Below are 19,905 nucleotides of genomic sequence, written 5' to 3'. Positions count from 1 at the left end.
GATGTCATATAGAGGAGGGAGAAAGGTTGTTTTCTGCTGCTCCAGAGAAGTGGACACGGAGCAATGGATTCAAACTACAAGAAAGAAGATTCCACCTAAACATTAGGAAGAACTTCCTGACAGTAAGAGCTGTTCGGCAGTAGAATTTGCTACCAAGGAGTGTGGTGGAGTCTCCTTATTTGGAGGTCTTTAAGCAGAGGCTTGACAGCCATCTGTCAGGAATGCTTTGATGGTGTTTCCTGCCTGGCAGGGGGTTGGACTGGATGGCCCTTGTGGTCTCTTCCAACTCTATGATTCTATGATTCTTTGCCCACTAAGGATCTCTTCTCCTCTTGTGGTTGTGGACATCACATTTTCACAATGCTCCCACTGCAGAGTTGTTGTCTGTTTCCGATCTGGGAAAACGAAACGCTTCTGCAAGTTGTGCGTTCGCCTCTCTTGTGATTACTATGTGGCTGCTGCACAAGTTGCCTCGGCACCTATTGGATGCACACAATACTTTGGAGGCTGAACCTTCCCCCTTTCCTGCTCTGTAGTGCATATCTACCCATGGAGGTCAATTATCAGGCTAAACAGACAATATTTAGCATTTATGTTCTTCAAAACACTTTGCATAGAACCATAGAATTGTAGAGCTGGAAGGGAACCCCAAGGGCCGTCTGGTCCAAACCCCTGCAACGCAGGGATCTTTTTGCTTGAAGCCACGACCGTGAGATTAAAAAGCCTATGGAAAGCATCCAGACAAGGTAGGCCTCTTCAATTATCCTGATTGTAAAGATGAGGAGCTGGAAGAATGGTGCCCCGAGGGCCACCTAATGGAATGATGGGTGCTGTTGTCGCCAGAACATGACTATTTGAAGTATGAGACGAGGGCTGACTTGTGACTGGGACGTGCATTTGACCTCGTGCAGGAAGGCCCTGGGGCTGGAGAATGCAAAGGAATGAATACTTCTGTCGCTCACTGTATGGAAGAACAGAGTGAGTGGGGACAGGTCTCTATCCCCCCCCCCCCCCACACCCTCAGCTGCCCAGGTTGATTTTGGCTGGTGTTTACGCCCCATAAATAGCTTTGTGCAGAGAGATGATGTTTTCTTGAGCAGTTGCCAGGAGCAAGGGCCTGGAACAGAGCCTCTCTAAATAGTGGAAAGCTTTAGGTGCAGGGAACAGCTCTTGGTGGTTTCCAGTTGGGTACCCACAATACCCAAATTGCCACCTTATTTTGACACTGTAAATTCTGGTTAAGGGCCATTTGGGAGAAAGGGCTGCTGTCCGAGGAAGGATGCACTTTCACCTGCGCCCTCCTACACTGATGTGTAAGTTATTGTGGGCTCACATCATCCTTCTTGCAGGGAAAGGGAAATGCCTGCTGATTGATTGGAACTTGCACCATCCATCAGGCTGGAATGGCCTTTCTGGTTTCATGCCTGCTGAACTTCCCCAGCAGAGAAGAGGCCTCAAGGCATATGGCAAGCCCCTTAAAGATGCAGCCTTTGGAAATCTACTCCTATGTAACCTCTGGAAGACTGTTTTATTTGTTACCCATTCCCTTCATCCCTGGTGAAATTGTTCAAGTCTGTATGGAACAAATCTTCAAAAAATAATAATTTATAAACTGAATTTGAACTTCACCAACATTCTAGTTACAGGTAGGTAGCCGTGTTGGTCTGCCATAGTTGAAACAAAATAAAGAGATTCCTTCCAGTAGCACCTTAGAGAACAACTAAGTTTATCATTGGTGTGAGCATTGGTATCTGAAGAAGTGTGCATGCACACGAAAGCTCATACCAATGACAAACTTAGTTGGTCTCTAAGGTGCTACTGGAAGGAATTGTTTTTTATTTCACCACATTGTCACTAACAGAGGAGGTGAGGGGAAGTTCGCAAACAGTTTTTGTCTCGAGCTATTCCATGTGCTGCTCTGGTTTGCCAGAAGCGGCTTTGTCATGCTGGCCACATGAACTGGAAGCTATACGCCGGCTCCCTCGGCCAATAATGTGAGATGAGCGCGCAACCCCAGAGTCGGTCACGACTGGACCTAATGGTCAGGGGTCCCTTTACCTTTTATTAGCCGTGGTAACTATCTGAAAGCTCCAGATCCTTTCATTTGGCAGTGATTTTTGGCTCCTAGTGAACATGATGGAAACTTATGGAATTTCTGCTGTTTGGGCACCACCAGTGAAAAGGCCCTGCTCCATGTAACTCCTGCCCTGTCATTTGATAGAGTGCCCACTTGCCCTCCTTCTTGACATGGAATGCTCTCTATTGGAGTCTCCAGGTCCAGTACAAAGACCATAAGAAGGGAGAGCAGGGACCTTGAAGTTCCCAACAGCTGTTAATCAAGCAAGCACACAGGTCACCTTTGTCACAGCCAAGACGCCTATGTCCTGGCCAGGCCTGCGCTCGGCCTTGTTTTTGTACAATCTTGTTTGTCCTCAGTAACCAAAATTATATTATCAACATATACAAGCAGAAAAGTTGTTTTCCTTCATTTGCAAGGAATCGTACAAAACAAAGTGGCACTAATAAAGAAAAGTTCCAGGGTGGTAACAGAAAGCAAACTAAAAATGCTTTTGCAGTTCATCAAAATTATCCAGCAATATCAAGTTATAGGAAAACTGGTGCTATTAACAGTAATCCTTCTAGTTGGTTAATTGGGTCGGCAACTTCCATGCACATGATGTGTGATGCTAATTATTTCCCCCAAGAGTTAAATGATAACTAATCAAAGGCAGCTACAGGAGAACTATGAGATTCAGGTGAGGGTCAGATGCCTTGTCAATCCCAGTAGGTATATAAGAGGACGACCTGCGGCCTGCCCACCATTCTCCTAAAGAGGAGAAGCCTAGCATGGAAGACTTGTGTATAGTACACAGATCTGAAAGGGCCACAAAGGGTAAACCACCCAAAAGGTATGCTGAAGATTTTGCTAAAACAGTCAATGCAGATACAGCTGTTGTTAGTAACTCAGAGAAGGTTTGGGAACCTTCAAGCTTCCAAGAGGTCCAAAGTTTAACCTCAGAGGATGCTGAGCCATGTTTAAATGCCATGAAGGCTGAACTTGATTCCTTAGAGAGGAACAAGACCTGGGAACAGGTTCCAGGCCTGCCCAGGCCACAAAAGGTTTACAAAGTTCAGTTATTGCAAAAGTTTTTCAGTGTTAATTTTATGCATTTTTTAAAAATCGCCATGGTATTTAACCATAATATCTTATGTCCTTTAGAGGAGAAATTGTGAATTGTAGAATTTTAAATACCTGTCATCATCCTTGGCTGTGCTCTTTTCTGGAAAGGTCAGTTCTTGCCGCACAAGAAGAGCCCTTCCTTCTGCATCACACCAAGGGCCCATCTAGTCCAACATACTATTCTCACAGTGGCCAAACAGACGCTGAAGTGAAGCTCATAAGCACAAGAGCACTCTCCCTACCTGTTTATTCATATAATTCTCATTGAATATTTAACATTATAAGAAAATGATTTTTTTAGCAGTTCTCCTGAGGTGGATAGCTCAGTGGGAACAGCATAGGTCTCTTAATCTCAGGGTCATGGGTTGGAGCCCACATTTGGACAAACGATTCCTGCATTGCAGGGGGTTGGACCCTCACAGTCCCTTCCCTCTAAACAATTCTATGATTCATGTTTAGACAAGGCTTCTGTTTTCTGAAGGAGTCCTTCTCACCTAATTGCTTTCTTAATTATACCTGTTAACCATATTGGCAAGCTCTGGGCTGTGGTGGTACCTTCCGTGGTGTGCAGTATGTACATAAGCAGAAGAGATTCTATTATTCTATTGCTGTAGTTTTGAATAACTCCCAAGCATTCTGGAGAAATCTGATCCCCTTGACTTTCCGTTTCAACTTCCTTTTCACCAGTCCCATCATTTTTTAGACATTTCTCTTTTGAAGTCAGATGTGACAGTGCAGCGTTTTCTTGGCAACCGTCCACTCCCACATGGGCTGAATTTGATAGCCCTGTGGTCATTGTTCCAATCAGTTTAGCAGCGCTTACATTTTGCGCCAGGTGCCAGGTGTTCCTAAGTTTAATTCCAGGGTTGCCTTCCTTCCCCGTGATCAGTTCCATGTCGTTTAGGGTATCTAGAATTTTTACCTTTTTGTGTGTGTGTGACTGGAACTCATTTTCCCAATCTATAATCACCCGTTACTGCCTTGTCTCCTTTAGACACCTCAATGATTTCACTGTAATTTTTGCTTTACTGTACAGTTCTACAAGTCTCAGTTGGGTGGTATTCAATTAAGTTTCACTCAGAGCAGACCCACTGAAATATATGAGCATCTCTAAATTGGGTCCATTAATTTCAGTTGGTCTACTGTGACTAAAACTTAGTTTCCTCCTAATGTATTCTCAGTTGAGCTTACTCAGAGGTATTGGAGAACCTCAAGCCCAGGGGCCAAATGTGGCGGTCCATGCCTCCTTACCTGTGTTGGTGACTTGTGGAAGTCACTTAATAGTTCACCACACCTCAACCTGTGTGATGTATCAGCAGAGTATGTGGAGCCCCCACAGAGTCTTCAGAGTTTTCCTGCTCCCTTCTTCCAGAGTCCCCAGGTAAGCGAAAAACTCCTCTCCCACATGGTTCAAGGTAACAAAGTGTTCATTGTCTCCAGACACGAGACAAACCTAAACACCACTATCTACATATAGTTCTATCTACATATAGTTCTTCTGATCTTTGAACATCAGGTAACACTATCACCATGCTAGCTAACGCTGCTGTGTAAAAACCCACAACCTTCCCCCTGACTCTCACAGTTTCAGAGTCAGACCCTGACAACAAACAGGATAACATCAGGGCATGCAACAGGACACCGGAACAGGAACATAATGAAAGCAATGCCCTTGAGGCTATTATCATTTTGGTGCCATAGAGTCATGGAATGGTAGAGTTGGGAGGGACAGCAAGGACCATCCTAGTCCAAGCCCCTGCAATGCAGGAATCTTTCACCCAACGTGGGGCTCAAAGCCACAACCCTGAGATTAAGGGTATCATGATCTACCAACTGAGCTATCGCCATGTCTCTACATTCCTGAATCAACAGGATGGTGAATGACTCAGCAAGTCATACACCTGATCTCTGCCCTGTTGCCGTGGTAACCCGGTGCACCTGCTCTCTTATCTCAGAACATCTAGACGTGGCAGATGTGCTAACTCAGGACATGAGACCAAGCACTTTGTGATTTAACCCATAGTTCACATTCCACCAACAACCTGACCCTCAGCAATACTCTCCCCAGGCCACACCTCTGCCCAGGCCCTACCCCTCTCCCCAGGCTGAAATGTGTCCTTGAATTGTAGTAATGCCTCTTGCTTGCCAGAATCGAGAGATGCGGAGGGATGAGGGGGAGTGGGTACTGTCACTTTTGTGTGGCTGGAATGTAGCATACTCTGCAACAGCAGGAGTTAGCGTTGCCTCACACCCCCTTTTGCCTCTGGCTCCACCTGTCAGTGGCACATGGCCTCCAGATGGCTGATGACCAGGGGGAAAGGATTGAAAAAGATTCTCCACCTCTGGTGTATAGGATTTGGGTTTCCTTTCATTCGATTCCATTTGCATTCCCTTGTCAGCCAATAGGATGCAGTCATTTCCCCATGCCTCCATTTTGGAAGCTATGGAGGTGCTGTTAATAGACCAGTCTGTGGATATGAGAGACCCAGGGAACTTCTGGACAATCTATTTATTGAGCATTCATCTAGATGTGTTTGTAAGGAGGTTAGACAACTTCAGCTATTTATTCAGCATCCATTTTGATTTGTTTGCTGAGGAGTCAAGATGACATTGCGTCAAAGCAAGTCTTACCCTACACTTTCCAGTGCACTTTCCTTGTTACAAAATGTATAGCAGTTGGGAGGAAGTGCGCTTGTTGTGCCAGAGTTCCAAATCAGGTTTAACTGTGCAACCTGAATTTGAAACCCATCTAAAAATTGCAGTGGTTTGGAAGTGCCCCACCCTCAAATTCAGATCTAGTTGTTCCACTATGAAGTTCACTGACTTGCCTGGAACAAGTCACTCTTCCCTTGCCTAAATCACCTAATGGGGATTTGTCATGAGGCTGTTTATTATTGTTTATATATAACCTGGTGTGGGTTCATGGGCCCATGTGCAGGGATTAGGCCATGTGCTTTGATCTCCCAGCAGGTCTTGGCAAGCGGACGTGTCACAACCCCTCTAGCTGTTGTTTGCCTGGCACCTCTGACTGGCATTCGTGAGACAGCCACTGTTTTCCACTATAAATTTCCTTCTTTATGAGATAGTATGTTTATAGGAACACAAGTTTTCTATTTATAGTGGAGGGTGCTTCTAAAATATGACTGGGTGGCAGCCATAGGCCTTTGGGAGAGAGTGAGAAAGGAATTTAAGTAATATAATGAATTGCCTTTAAAAAAAAAAGGTGGTACTGCACTGTTTGCCTTCCAATGATTCCCATCTTCCATTAATTTTAAGAGCCAAGGGTTTGTGCCAGAGCTTATACCTAAGCACAACTTTCTCATTCACAGAATCATAGAGTTGGAAGGGACCACAATGATCATCTCGTTGAAGCCCCTGCAATGCAGGGATCCTTTTGCCCAGAATGTGCTCCACATTCTCTCTGCTCCCTTCTGATACAACACCTGTTTTGCCCAAGGCACTGTCTGGCGCTAAGTCAACCACACCCACCATGTGCCAAGGATCCTTCTTAGACGAAGGCCTGTGTCTCTCACGTGCCACTCTATGCAATCAAGCAGCAAATGCCAAAGCATCTTCTATTTTTTTGGGGGGGACCTTGAACTTGCCCAGGCTTCACGTGACGACTCCACCACCTAGCACTAAATCACACACCCAGCCTGACCCCCTTTCCGCTCACAACAAACACGTCAGTATGCCTGGTTTCTTCCTTTTTCATAAGATCCTTCACACGGTCCAGATCACCGTCTACTCCAAATTGTAGCAAGAGAAGCCCAAGTCCATGCAAGAAAATGAGAAGCTGCCTCATGCACAGTCAGGCCTCTGGGTCCATCTAGCTCAGCATTGTCTCACTGACTGACAGCAGCTCTCCAAACTTTCCAATGGGGGTGTCTGCCGGCCCTACCTGAAGATGCCAGGGGTCGAGGCTGAGACCTCCCGCATGCAAAGCACCATGTGTTTGACCCCTTTTCAACCAACATGTGGATTATGCTCACTGTTACCAACCTATTAATGATTGCAGATTTTAAAATTGTGCAGCTTGAAGCATCTGGATGCATAAAAACTGACTCCTTTTGGAATGAAACATTCTCTAGACCAGGCACCCCCAAACTTCGGCCCTCCAGATGTTTTGGACTACAATTCCCATCATCCCTGACCGCTGGTCCTGTTAGCTAGGGATCATGGGAGTTGTAGGCCAAAACATCTGGAGGGCCGCAGTTTGGGGATGCCTGCTCTAGACCCATTAGATTGTTCAAAACTTGCAGAACTTTCTTCAGAACAGAACAAAAACATCAAAGATATACATCCAAATAATTCCATACAATACCTTCTGCTGTCCAGCACACACTCAGCATCCTAGAAATAAATAATAATTCCAAACAGAACTAGAATCAAAGGTCTCTCTCTCTCCTTACAGGCTCCGTTTTGTCTGGAGCTGTATGCTTCTGGAGAGCTTCATTTACATCTTCCTCTTACAGGGCCTGAGAACTAAAGGCAACATCTACCACCCTTCCAAGATGGAGATTTGCAACCAAATACCTTCATCACATGATCAAAGACACACATGCAATTTAGAGCAGAGAACAATCAACAGCTAATTATCAACCCACCAAGGAGTTCGGAGTGCATAATATAGCCCCATGGAAAATCCCCTTCAGTAATACACATTCAGGCATTTTCCATTTCAGTGTCAATTAAACAATTATACTTAACATTAATATGTAGGATTTCCCAAACCTTCAGTCATTCAAAGGATTGGCTTCCATTGCCCTCAGTGTATGGGGTGGGGGAAAAGGCTGGTGCTTACCGGTATGCATTAGGAGTAGGGAACCTTTGGCCCTCCAGGTGTTGCTGAACTACAACTCCCTCCCATCTGCCCCAGCCAATATAGCCAATGCCCAGTGATGATGGAAGTTGTAGTTCGGCAACACCTGTATGGCCAAAGGTTCCCCATAGCTGTTGCACATGCTTTCAACCCATGGTTTTCAGCCTAGTAAAATGCTCAAGCAATGGGTCCCCAATTTTGATTTCTTCTTCCACCCCTTTCATGCCCTGCAATTCTGCAGAGAAGACGGAGAGAACACCCAAGAGAGAAATCAGTGTAGACAAGAAAGTATGGGGGAAGCCCAGCTGAAAAAACGTAGGCAGCACTTTCCTAGAGTTTTGCTTTGAGGGATCCCCCACCTCTCTGATGCATCTGGCGGGTGACCCAAGAGGCGGGGGAAGTTCCAAACAGAGACCCTCTTTGCTGCTTGCTCTGTGTGCGGCAGGGATTTCCCTCGCACGACAGTCTGGCCTGCATCCCAACCCCAAGGAGCGAAGGGTCAAGCAAACACAAACACCGCATGTTTTCTCAAGAGAGGTAGGGATCCTGCTGCCAAAACTCCTGCAGAGCTCTGGCTATTGAGCACTATGAGGGAAGGGAAAGTAATCCAAGAGGAGATGTGCGTTCCGGGGAAGACGGAAGGCTTGTCCTGCTGCCTGCAGCCACTTGTTTCTCTATGCCAGTGCCTGCAATGAGAAGACTTCTGGCCTTCCAGAAGTCATTGGACTCCCACTCCCATCAGCCCCAGCCAGCATGGCCAGTGGCCAGAGATGTTGGGAGATGGAGGTCAAGCACATCTGGAGGGCTACGGGCTCTGATCCATGGTGCTGTAGTGGCCCAGACCAACAGATCTGATGCAATGCAGGCACTTTATCTGTCTGCATGCTCTGCATCCATCAGCACTGCAGGTAGCTTTGAGTATGAATATATCAGTATGAGCATCTTACATGCCACAGTGTTTCTGTTTAAACGGTTATCATCCCTCCTGCTTCATCTGCCATGGATGTGTGACAAATGAGCAGTGCGGACATGGCGCACTGCTAAACTGGGGGCACCTGCCTCTGGGGCCTTCTGTGGGAAGCGTTCAGTCCTTGCCTGGAGCAAGCCAGGATATGGACAGGAAATTGCAGGGCTTGCTTCCAGTGCACAGAGGTGGAATCCCCAGCACTGCAATAACTGGCTCATAAATTACCACCTCACCTGGAACGCTTGCTTTGAACGTAACAAAATTGCTCTGCCAGAGACTGAAGGGTGACCAGGGTCCTTTCCGACCAGGTGCATGATCAACTTGCAGGCTTCCCACAGGCATCTGCTTGGCCAATGAGAGAACAAGATGCTGGACTAGATCCAGCAGGGCTTATGTTGTTATGTCCACAGCCAAGTCTTTTCCACTGAGCTTCTCTCCAGGCTTTTGATGGACTGCAATAGCTGTAAAAAAAGGTAAAGGTAAAGGACCCCTGACAGTTAAGTCCAGTTGCGAACGACTCTGGGGTTGCAGCACTCATCTCACTTTAAAGGCCGAGGGAGCTGACGTTTGTCCACAGATAGTTTTTCTGGGTCATGTGGCCAGCATGACTAAGCCGCTTCTGGTGAAATCAGAGCAGCGCACGAAAACATCATTTACCTTCTGTTATGTACTGAGCTGAATCCTAGAACAATAGGATCCAGAATGCAGCAGTCTGAGTGGTCCGCAGGAGCCACCCAATCCAGCTCCAGGTGGAAGTGAATCAGCAACCTGATTGGCCTGCAGGAGCAGCCAATCAGGCTGCTGGCAGAAGTCAATCTGCAACCTGATTGGCCTGCAGGAGCAGCCAATCAGGCTGCTGGCAGAAGTCAATCTGCAACCTGATTGGCCCACAGGTGCAACCCTGAAGTAGCCAATCACGCAAGGACCATTGTGTAAATAATGTATATAAGCAGATGTTTTGATGAAAGAGCCATTCTTCTCTTCTTCTCCTTCCCTACTACAAGCTGAATAAAGAGCATTAACTTCACTCTCGACTGAGTATATTTCACCTTCCCGCCAGATCAATCACATTACCTATTTATCTACTTGCACTTTGATGTGCTTTCGAAGCTGGGAGCTGGGACTGAGCAACGGGAGCTCACCCTGTCGCGGGGATTCGAACCGCAAACCTTCCGATCGGCAAGCCCTAGGCTCTGTGGTTTAGACCACAACGCCACCTGCGTAATAGTAATAGCTGTACTAGGCGCTTAACCTGAAGCACATTGTTATGCTAAGACAGGGTGTGGGACTAGACTTGCTTGTTGACTGTAGCAATGAAGCCTTCACTGATACTGTGAGTGGAATAGGGAGCTAGGGCTAGGAATCCTTTCCCAAGCTGGGGGGGGGGGGAAAGGGAGAGAGAGAGAGAGAGAGATCTTAAGTAGGTTCTCTTTTCTGGATCCTCCAGTCTCAAAGGCTGCCCTTGGGACCACATGTACTAATCTGCACCCATCTTAGATGCCAGAAGAGAACTCTAGGGTGGAATGTAGCATTTTAAAGGCAGTGATGCTGTACTAGACTTGCTCCTATGCATTCAATGGCAGCAGGAACTGTCCCGGGTCGACTTCTCCGCAAAATATCAAAGAGAAGGAATGAGCTTCTCGGAGTCTTGGAGCTAGATGTTCATCTGGTCATTTCTGCCTGCTCCTCCTCCTTTCTCTAGATGCCTCTATGTGAGAAAAAGAAGGAGAGACTTCATCTCAGGCTGGACCATGGCACGATGACTCTTTCCAATCCAAAGTCATGCTTTTCCATTGCCTTTTTGTAGCTCCCCAGGAGGGTGTCACTTTTGGCAAAGATTGCCATCAGGCTGAAGCAGGTGGATCTGCCTGCAGCAGAGCAGCAGTGCAGCCAGGGCTGTGATCTCTGCTTTTCACAGCCTCTGCAGCTGCTCAACCCTTGGGGAACAGCCAGGTCCCCTCTGGCACAGTCAGCTCACAGTTTTGCTTGGCCTTCCCACTTGTGGCTTTATGGCACCACAATGATTGTTTATTTATTGCAACGGCCTTTTAATTGTCTGTGCTGGGACTGCTTCAGCTATTAATAACAGCTATAAATCAAGTTCAGAAATGCAGGCACAGGAGGACCTTGCGAAGGCTCTGTGGAGTTGTGCTGCTCTTGAGGATTTGCATTTTGGAGGATGGCCTCCCTTGGGTGTCCCATGAGCAAGTCCTGTGTAAGGGAGATGCACGTGTTTGCTTTAAGCTGGCCCATTAGCTTCTGATGGCGATAAGGTCACCATCTCTCAAAACTCTGGTACGGTACTTGTCACTAAAGCAGGACTCTGCTGGCTTTCTTGGGGTAGCAGAGGCTGATGACTCAATGGCTACAACCAGTGGAAGTAAGGCAGGATGGAGACAGCACAGAGGGGTGCTGGAGGTGCAATTCACACACATTTTCCCTGCATGGGAAGTTCTACTGCCTTCTAACCCACCAAGCGTGTTCTCCGCCTACACAGTTGGAAGCCTGTGTAGACTAGATTGCAATTTATAGATTTTTTTTCCAGCCTCGGCCAGCATGCCATGCCAGCTTGATGTGTAACTATGATGAAAAATGAAAAGTGTTCCTCCAGATCTTTGGTTCCCTCCCACCCACATGCACACACTTGCCGAATCCCATTGCCCAGTGACAGAGGGCTGTTGCTGCTGCTGCTGCTGCTTGTTACCTACAAAATGAAAGACAAATGCTCTGTCTAGAAAAGGCAGCAGAGGCTGAGGGCCACCCTGATTTCACAGAATGCTGATTTACGGGGAAGGATCAAAAAGCTTTTAGAAGAAGACACGATCCAAGTTTCTGCAGTGACTTAGCTCTTTGGCCTCGGGGCCTCTCAGCTGAGGAGATTTGGCTTCGGTTGTGCCTTGAACTTTGTTTATTTATTTTTCCATGCAAAGTTTCCCTCCCTACGCACTGGGAGGCAATGGCAAAACTGTACAGCGTTTTGGTGGAGAGAGCGTACGTGTAGGAAATTTGTGCTGAAATGGCAAGAGCAATTGTATAGGATGAAGCTACATCACTGCAGAAGGCAGATTTCACAACGGGTGGAACAGAAGGGGATCTGGCAGCCTCTTGGCCTCTCTTATTTCCCTCTTTTTCTAAAGTGACACAGCAGAGGTACAGTGCTTGAGACCACAGCTCAAGACTTGCTTTTCTGTGGCGTCTTCTCTAGGCAGTGAGCGATTTCACCACGTTGTCCCAGTTTGTCATACCACTGGGGATCCCACCCCATGATCTGTCTTCATGCCACCTTCAAAATTTTACCGTGATTGTCTGTTTGTTACCTTCAAAATTCTGGCTTGCAGACAAAATGTGTAAAGAGGCGAGAGCAGATCTGTGCAATGGGCCAGGGTGCAGGAAATGCCTTTGCATGGGGGGGGGGGCAGTTGCCTCATGGAGGGCTTTCCAAGATGACTTCCTATTGTAGCTGGGTAAAACAGCCCTACCTCCCATATTTTACTTATTATCCAGATATCTCTCTTCTCCCCCTTCCCACCTCTCTCTGTGTGAACGTGTGTGGGTAAAGGTAATGGTTATGTGCCAAAGGCTCATAGACTTGGAAACCTGCCATTGCTTTTAGCAAGGAACAAAGGAATCTGATAACAGAACATCTCCAAGGGAGAGGCTAAGGCTATTAAATCCATTCCGTAAAGAACTTACATTGGGAGCCCTCACAACTGAGGTAGTTCTTTCAGAAAACATTGATGCTATGAAAGAAGTCCCTGCAAGATAACCATCTCTTGGTATGCTAGGGTGAGAAACATTACTGCAGGCTTGAGAATGTATGTGTAAATTTACCGCTGAAACCATTTGGAATTTTGGTTCTGCATAAATCTTTCTCCCCCTCTTTTTCCCAATCCCCCGCCTAGCAAGATTGCTTCCATACTGCCTCTACCCTTTCTGGTAATAGTTTAGAGATAAAAGGTCCTTTGGTTTAAAGGGACCTAAACTGAGGTGAAACTTAGCCTGTTGTCACTGAATCAACAGAGACCCCCCTCCAAACTAGCGGTATTTTGTGGGAGTTCTGCACAATTAAAATTGATTAAAGCACTCTGGTGCAACAAACCCACTTTTAAAAACGAAGAATTGACTTTTCACTGTAAGGAAAGTGATGGGGAAACACACCTGAAAATGTGGGATAACATAATTGATTGGTGGGAAGTTGTATAACCTCCACACAAACAAATAGGATGAATGCTCAATAAACAGCAGGCATTGTATAACCTCCAGGGGAGCTCTGTGTAAACAAATAAGGGCGAATGGGTCAATAAATGGGCTTTGAGATGCGCCCAGAGACTGTGAATGTGAAATATTTATGGGGGAGCCTGATGATTACCCTTTCAGCTAAGAAGCATCCCTACCGGTACTGGAGGGAAGTTGGGTCTTGGTGTTTACTGGTAATCCCATGGAAATGACATGAGATGCATGTGTGTATGTGGGGTGGTGGTGACAATGGCAGTCTAAGAGCCCACAGTGAGTTGCTGCATCAGTTTGCTGATGCTCAGGTGAGCTCAAGAAGGGCTCTCTGCCTGCCAAAGAGCTGACCCTCATTACAGAAGTGTTTTCAGCAAAATCAGCTGGCACAGCACAGTTCGTTCTTTCCTAATGAGCTCCCATCCTTACATACCCCAAGGCAGTTGGGTAAGTGTCAAGCTCTCCCTCTTCAGGCTCTTGTGTTTGGCTTCTTGAGAAGCTGTTTTCCTGGATGTCAGAGGCAGGGACTTTGAGCGACTGTTCATTAGCAAGGGCAGCCTTGATCCCTTTGGAAAAGAGATACCTTATCTGTGGTGTTGTCAGTCCCCAACTGTTCCCCAAAACAGAGGCCTAAAACCCTATTCTTACTGACACTACTAAAAGCATATGATGCTGCTATTATGTCTCAGGGGGGCTAGCAGTCATCCATAACATGAGTTCAGAGGTCAGAACAGGCAAGTTGGAGTTTGCTAAGGGTGCTGACAGTTGTTCGGTGGCTCTTACGTATCTCACAAAGCTACAATTCCCAGAGTAGTTTAACAGTCAATCACTCTTCCCGGGGAATTCTGGGAACTATAACTCTCTGGGTGAAAAAGGGTTCTCCGAACAACTCTGATCACTCTTTAACAAACAAAAGTTCCCATGATTCTTTGGGAGAGACCATGACCATTGAAGGTGGTATGATAAATGTATAGTGCAGATGAGGCCCGAGTTAAAATTCCCAGCAACCCTTAACAAACTACAGTGCTCTCTTGAGGGGAACAATGTGCTTCGGAGGTGACGTGTGTACGCAGCTTTAGAGTGGCTGTATGGTGCCTATGATCAATGGGCATTTCCTCAACCTGGGTTCACATTCTGGATCTCTTGAGGGTTCATTCTTGATCCGGTATACTGTCACTGTGAGCAAGGAAACATCTAAGTAATATTATACCAGCACCAAATCCCTAATGAACACATGCCAACAAGAGTGATCAGCCCCTGCTGATAATAATTTGCCCCCCCCCACAGCTTTACAACACAGTCCTATGTATATATTTTCTCAAATCTATGTCAAGCAGGGCTAACTCTCAGGTTGGTGTGCACAAGACTGCATTGCAGTCTGTTAATGATTCAACCAGTTAAGGGATGTCACCCTAATGCTTACAGATTTGTGAATTAGCATAAGTGAAATGGCCAAGATAGTTGTCCTTCTCATATCAAACCATAATAACTCTAATTGGATAACTGGAGAGTTGCCAGTAGAAAAACTGGGGTGTCCACAGCCACCTCTGGAGCAAATTTTGCCTAACTCTAGAATGGTACGTACATATAAAGTCTGTTTTTCGGGCTCTGTAGAGTTCGGATTTCTGGCCAATGAAAGGCAGGTACTGAATGTGGTTTTAATTGACAGGGGGGAATGATGTGCATTTTAAGTAGATTTCCTCAAGACTCTGAAGATCCTGTTTAGATTAAAAGCAAAAGAAACTGATCCAATATGTGGCTACAAGGTGGGATGATGCTAGCATGCACTTCTTCCAGGGCTGTTTGAGCAGAACAGGGCAATGCTGACTCTCTTTCAGTTTCTCTCCATTCTCTCCAAACTCTGCCACAACCGAGCTTAAACACTGCATAGTAGTTTCTCCTTTTCCTTAAGGCTCCTTTGCCTTGGCCCCTGGACACTGCTCATTTTACCCTGGAGAAAGCCGAAGCCTGCAAATGCAGGGAAATGAGTCTGAGAACACACTTGGATGCTTCACTGTGGGGCTTGTGTGGACTATGCACTGGGAAGGGCTGAATAGGCTCATGCCACAGAGGAAAGAAAGAGGCGCTTGGCTGTGTGCCATCTGCCTCTGGAGACAGGGTGGAGCCTGGTAGGCAGGCAAGGAAAACCCCTGCTCAGGAATTGATCAGGTGGACAAAAATAGAAACTGGCAAGATCTGTAGTAAGGTGGGATGATCGGGTTCTTTTCAGGTTGTAGGTTTCTCTATGCACTGAAGATTCTGCTTTCCACAAACCTTTCTATCGTAGAACAGAGGTTTCGGCTTACCTTTTGCAACCTTGACATCCAGAACTACCCACATTGCAAACAGAGAGTGATCACCAATTTCTTCACCCTGTTCTCAAGGCAGCCATCTCCTTCTCATTGACACTCTCACTTCCCCTTCTTAATGCTGGCTCATGCTTGCGTTCTTTATTGGGGGGTCACACAACAAGAACATGTCTGGATGAGACATTTTAAGCAGGCTCAGATCTCCTGGGTGGTCATGGTTTCCAAATAAGCAGGGGCACATTGGTGTGCAATGTGTAGTTCGGTCCACATCCTTACTGAGTCTCACAATTCATGGTGGGAAGCCTGTGCAGGTACACCAAACTCATTTACCACCTGGGGTGTGGCTGCACCCTAGGGGCCTCATCTTATCAGGGTTTTATCAAGGACTTTATCTTACCAGGTAAAGAAATTTATCACAAACCTTTTATCTTATCAGGATTTCCCTGACCAATCCCAAAGGACACAGGTTCCTAGGAAGCTCTCTTTACACTTAGACTAGTGGCCCATTTGTCTGGCAGCAAGTCGCCAGGGCTTCATACATGAGAATTCCTTCATACATGGAAAATCTGCCCATTTGAGTTTTCTTAGATTCTTTTTTCCTCTATCTTAAATTAAATTCTCCCCATTTTGAGACAATTTGCATTTTTCATTTTAAAAAATTCATTTTAGTGCCAATTTCTCCTAACAAACACATTTTTATATGCAGTTTTTACTAACATATACACTATGGCAAGCACTTTCCTCTAACATAATGCATATTGTATGCTATTTTTACTAATATCTTTATTCCAATCAACACTTTCCTTTAATATATGCATTTTTTGTGAACATTGGCTGGTTGGAAAACTGCCTCACAAAATTCTGGTACATGTGAATTTTGAAGGCTCCCTGTGCTTCAGTTCTCATATTGTTTCGGAAAGCGCAAATTTGCTAGATTTGGCTTTGACTTTCTCCTCCATCCCTATTCTTATGCGAGCATATTAGCATGGGACCATCTGCAGGCAAAGTGTATGATCTACATCTAAGCTATGCTCTCCCCCCCCCCCACACACAAACTGTGGGGGTTCTCTGATTTTGACTAAGGCATTGGAAGAAATGTTCTTGTTTTCAGCCATGTTGGGTGCCCTACCAGCTCCTGTATACATTTAATGAGGTTTTTAGCAAGCGTATTTGCTGCACAGAAACTTTTTCAGCATTATGGAATGGAATGAAGGAGACCTGTTTCTAGGACTTGAACGGTTGCTTCTCCCTGGGGGGTTGCCCGGGGCATCTTAGGTTTAGACCTATGCCTGTGTTGCAGCTAATAGCTTCTGGTGTGCCACTGACACCCTCGATCTGTGCTATGATATTTCAGGTGTCAGCAGTCGGCTCTCTCAGAAATCTGGACCTAGCTATGGATGAAGAGCTTTTGGAAACTTGAGCTCCTTGGGAAGTTTGCCTGCTTCGATTTGTCTTTGTTGTTCCTGAAGAAAAGAACAAGCATCGTATGATATGAGGTCGCTTTCAAGCCATGCCTCATAGCTTGCATCACCCAGCCTTGCGGGGGGAAAGGACGGATTTTAATTGAATCTTGATGAAAATAAATGTGGGTTTCGTTTACGAGGATGGCAGGGGGGCAAACTCTTTTTCTTTTCCTTCTTTTACTAAACCCAAAACATCTGGAAGAAGTCTGAAGAACCTTCAACTCTTCTGATTTATTCCATCAATCCGGCATCTGTCAGGGTCTTTCCAGAGGACAAAAAAGTATTTTGTTTTTAAAGGCTCTGTGCTGCCACAGACCCTGATGTAGCAACATCTTGTCTTCATGCATTGGGCGGCGGCAGCCTCACTGTAGTAGGTGGTAGACAGCTGCACGAAAAAGGTTGTGGGGATGCCTTATTGCAGTTGAAAAGAAATTGAGCACAGAGTACTTGCCCAGTCTCTTCATTGGTTTCTGCTGCTGCAAACTACAATTCCCACCGGGGTGATATAATAATGTGCACCGTATCATCCTACATAGGCCAAAGTTTCCATGTGAGAAACAAAACTATCCTGGCCATTTCACTAACGCTAATTCACAGATTCGTAAGCAAACAAATTTAAATTAGCATGTCTTAATTGGTAGATACAATTTCTCACTGGTAGGTGCTTTCTAATTGGTAGGTGCTTTCTCACCGAGAAAGCTCGAAATTACAACCAAGGCAACTTCAAGGCGAGGGCTTTCAGTGCTGCGTGGAAGGGATTCGTGTCACTTATGGCCTGTGATGTCACAGACATCATGCCAGAGGTGCTCCAGATGCTCACATAAGCATATTCCACACCATGGTTAAAAGTACCATAGGGAAGAAGCCCCATTTTGCTTGAGTACTAGGGAAGCGATTTACCACAATACCTGCACCAGCTGTACATTTACTAATCAGCGAAAATCATTATCTAGATAGGCCATCCAACTCAGAGACACTTTGGGGGTATGCCAGCCCATAGGTACAATATCTTCATTCATATCTTGCTCTTCCCCCAAGGGTCTCAAAGTGATGTTTTATCCCCACAACCAACCTGTGCAGGGGCCTAACATTCTTTGGGGAAAGCCCATGACTGTTATAGTGGTATAAATGTGCCTTATATATGTGGTGGATGTGACCTCGGGTCCTCAGTGAGCTTCAGAACTTTCTTGAAATGTGAGCCTGGCTTTCCCCTATCCGCTGACTCACCTGTGGGTATGAGCAGAGATGGTTCTAAGCAGGTTAGTGAGTGGCACCCTGAAATATTATGATGCATAGTTCATAAACAACAGATTAAATGAGGCTAGTATCAGGGAGGTGACAGAGGAGATCTTGATGTGAACGAAGCAAATTTTATCAAAAGGGTGGCTATTTCCCCATAACTTTGGTGTTGTGACTGAGCAATGCTCAGGGTTAATGTGTCAGGGTTAGAAGTTTATAAAATTATATTCATTAATTATTTAAAAGACCACTGTAAATATATTAAAACATTAGCAGGCTTGATATAACATTTATGAAAGAATATAATGGAAAATTAAGATAAACAAGAGGGAAAATAAATAGTTTGGAGAAATGTAATTAGATGCAATAAAAAAAAATGTAAGGGGGGGAATTGGAAACCAGGGGCAGGGCAGGGCGGGGGAGAGTTCATATTGTATTTCTGGATAAGTATTGAATTTATAAAATATTGTGATTATAAAATTTGAAAACTTGAAAATAAAATATTGAAAAAAGAAGTTTATAAAATTATGCAGGGAACAGAGAAAGTGGATGGAGATGAGTCCCCCCCCCCAAAAAAATGACACTTGAACTCGTGGACATCCAATGAAGCAGAATGCTGGAAGTTTCAGAACTGATCAAAGAAACTATTTCTTCAAGCAGTGCATAGCTAAGCCATGAAAGTCGCTCCCACGGTCCCATCCAACTTGGATGGCTTTCAAAGAGGATTAGACAAATTCATGGAGGACAAGGCTATCAAGGGTTAGTAGCAATAATGGCTATGTTCTGGCTCCATGGTTGGAGGCAGTAATGCTTCTGAATACCAGTTGCTGGAAACTGCAGGACGGGAGAGGGCTCTTGCGCTCAGGTCTTGCTTGCAGGCTTCCTGTGGGCATCTCGTTGGCTACTGCTTACCATCTACCACCGAAGATGACAAGATCCACTCAGCAAGGTCAACAGTAGATAGTAGGTGGTAGGGTAACAGCTCAAGGGACCAGCTCCATATTAGATGGTCTAAATTGAATGATAATGGTGCTGGACTACAACTCCCATCAACCCTGACCATTGGATATGCTGGCTGGGACAAAGGGAGTATTGCTGGAGTCCAGCAATACCTGGGAAGCTCCCCAACCTGCATTAAACCATTGGTGGTGGGGGGGGGAATGTGTGATCAGAGTCTCAGAGAGCTGCAATTCAGTGTTTTATAATTGCTCATCTTGCTAGTGGTAGGGTGAGATTTCTTCTTGAACGAGAATTCCCCCAGCTTTAAGCCAGATGTGAGTGTCCTCTAAGGGAGGGTGGCTTTTCAGCAAAGGGAATGATTCATCATCATCATTATCATCATCATCAGATGAAGTCACCTCAGGACAAACCAGTTTTATGAATCTTCCGTGACTGTTTGTTTTCTGCTTTTACAGCATGTGGTATAATAAATGGTAAATCTGCGGCTTAGACTTCTAAGCATTTCCTGTAACAGCAGATGCATAATAAATAGGGGATGAAATGCATTAGGGAAAGAAGGTATATACGTTAAATAATTGGTTTAAAAACAAAAACAAAAATCCTGCCCATGACAAACATAAGAATACAGTAAGAGCCGTTCTGAATCAGACTAAAGACACATCTTTTCCACCATACTAACATTGACCGTCCTATTCCCAGTAGTGGCCAGTGGGGTGACAGGGGGTGGTTATCATGAA

Source organism: Zootoca vivipara, chromosome 2 (assembly GCF_963506605.1).
Source record: "Zootoca vivipara chromosome 2, rZooViv1.1, whole genome shotgun sequence".
Lineage (NCBI taxonomy): Eukaryota > Metazoa > Chordata > Lepidosauria > Squamata > Lacertidae > Zootoca > Zootoca vivipara.
This window is presented reverse-complemented; position numbering follows the sequence as displayed.